The sequence below is a fragment of the Ruditapes philippinarum genome, unplaced genomic scaffold (assembly GCF_026571515.1).
Source record: "Ruditapes philippinarum isolate M1 unplaced genomic scaffold, ASM2657151v2 ctg9930_1_1_1_1, whole genome shotgun sequence".
In the NCBI taxonomy this organism is placed as follows: domain Eukaryota; kingdom Metazoa; phylum Mollusca; class Bivalvia; order Venerida; family Veneridae; genus Ruditapes; species Ruditapes philippinarum.
Genome location: NW_026863830.1, coordinates 9028 through 12036, shown reverse-complemented (window position 1 = coordinate 12036; position 3009 = coordinate 9028).

Sequence of the window (3009 nt, the reverse complement as noted above, 5' to 3'; positions counted from 1 at the left end):
GACAAATTTAAAAAGCAGGCAACATATCCTAAGGGTGATTCAACATTATTCAAGTAGGAATAATGGAACCACCCAACTAGAAAATGCCGAAAAGTTGAAACTAAAAATACTACAAGCACAACAATAATGTCGTGCTGAACGATCTTCAAGGATCGAAAATATAACATCATTGATTAAAATTTCTGGAATACAGGTACTCTGCCCATAGATAAGCATCAATCGGTAAGAAATAAAGGATAAATGTTCTTTTGTGCGGTTGAAAATGGTGTATATATATATTTTTTTTCATTTGTTTTTATTGTATTATTGTGTAATACTTAGTCTACATATAATGTATGTATGTAAAATGACAGCTACAATGCCCATCGTTTGCTTGCGAAATGATACTTATTGAGTAAGCAGAAAACTAATAAACTAAATTTGAATTTATCTTAATGACATTTTGTCATCGTCAGAGCATCATCATATTTTCATGTAAACCCCCTTAATACTGTTCATCGTCATAACAAGAATATATTCCCATCATCGATGGAAGGAGCATAACAGTATTGCACTGTTGACTAGCTACAAAAAACAGCCCGTATTTTTTTTACAAAATATAAGGAATATTCATAACATTGAACAACGACCGCGACTACGCTTTTATAGATTACGCCGTCAATTGTCGATCACGGCTTCGACAATGCCTTTATTCATTTAGTTTTATTCAATACAGGGCGTCGGCTTTGCCATATGTCGTAGACTATCGGCCTCTGTAACGTGGCAGGTCATAGAGCCTGCAACGGAGGACTTGGTTCGCCTTCAACGTCGCTGATCGGAGGTCTTCTTATACCGTTTTTTGTCCTAGACCTTCTCTAGGACCCAATGTTCGCTTCTTGAAAGCATGTAGACAATAGGAGAAAAGTGACCTCTTCCGGGAGCAGCAGCTCTTTGTAGGGCCACACCCCTCGCCGTTGGTTAGGTCACACCAGCTAATGACCTAACTAGGTGCACGCGCATAGGGAAGTCGGAGGATAATGACTGAGACTACTACGTCCACAAGTAGTTATCTGGACCTCGGAATGATTGGACTTTGAAGACAACGCCGACAACTTCGGCAACGATTGCGACCAAAATTATGGATTTAACTCTTTAAGTTTAAGGTATACGAGTACGGCCAAAATAAAGGCTTAACGATTACTACATTCTTTCACTACATGTACGACTGAGAAAACTACGTTAACAAATACAGCTTTTATGAATACAGATATGACCACTTCTACGACCAGGACGACAACGATAGTGGTGTTAACGACGACGCTTACAACGTATATGTTTTGGACAAAGTGAACTTAACCTTAAGTTTTATCTAAGTTATTTATGTTTTTCCAGGTGATGATCAAAATCTCTACCAAATTTGCAAACTATAGGCTAATGATTTAATTGTGTAACTTATCGTGAGATATTTTTGTTAAGGAAGAATATGTAGCTAGCTAATGAATAGCTCATCGAAAGCTGTATGCGCTTTCAACCAACGTATACAGCTCACGACAAAGCTTTAAAACGTGTATGCAGTGCAAAAAAGGTGCAACTGTGCGCAACAAAATGTAAGTAAAGTCGTACAGACAGACGAATAAAAGCTATTGTTATCATAAAATGTAACAGACAATTGATCCTATTGGAATGCAGTGATGTATTATGGCTAATCAATCTCCTTTTTCTATCGTGATTAAAGTAGAACATTGAGGGTAAACATTTAATTTGCAGAGGGATTGTAAAAACAACCAAAACATTGATTGTACCAAAATGTCCTTCATTTTGACTGAACAAGACATCGAATACAGGCAGGTGATATATTTTGTACAGTTAAATGGACTAGCGTTACAATTGTTATACAACCAAACTATATTTGTAGTAACATGGAAATGATCAATTACCGTTTAAACTTGGAAACCTTATAAAATCGTATACCATGTCATAATATGAATATAAAAGGGTTCAAAGTATGATATTTTGTAAACACAATTAAGAGACTTATATAGAAATGATGTATTTTGGTATTAAAAGTATGAAATTTGATATTCTGTATACACTTTCATATTTCAGGAATATTTTGGCAAGTTTGTTTTAAAGGATTGCCAATATGTGCATTATTGATAGCACGTGAAACACGTTATTCACACGTCAAACAATTTAAATTCTTTAGGCAAATGTACACATCGTATAGTCCACATGTTTCTGCAAAATTTAATTGTTGAAAGTTATCTCTGAATTATTAAATGAAAAAACATAAGTTTGTCCAACAACAAAGTGCAGACTTATTTAGCATGCCCTTAATGTACTCGTACACACTATGGTTCATATTGACAAATAAGTCACTTTTTTATCTTTTTTTTTTTTTTTTTTTTGGTTTAAACAATATTATTTGTGTCAATTAAACCACTACATCATGTATCATACAAAGTATACACCACAGACATTCACAGAGGAATTCGACATTAAAATAGAACAGCATTATATGCATATCGTTAATTGTATTATACACTCAAATTATCTATCAGAATTGAGGAGAAAGCTTCTGGATAGCTCCTATGACAGTGTTATTGTCCATTCCGAAGACAAATTCGATGATCAAATAAAAAGAAAGAAACCTGAGTTAATATAGTTTATCATTATGAGATTAAAAGGTCAGCAAGATAATCAATTTCGAGGTTAATATGTTAAATGCTTGGTATATACTTCTTACAAAAGAAAAGGAGAATGATATATGCATGATTTACGGCTCCTTCACAAGTCATAACGCACCGATGTGAAGCAAACGTGAGCAAACCTTTGAATATTATTAAGTGTTAGATAACTCTTAAGCCGAAACACTTTTCGAGACTAGAAAATAAATGTGGTTCTTTAAATACCCCCACTGACTTGAAGTACAAGTGATGTGCAAGTACATGTTTCTGAATCGAATCGATTCTTTGTTTGACGTCGTTTCAAAAATCTTTTTTTTTAATAAATGAAAGACCAAATAATTGA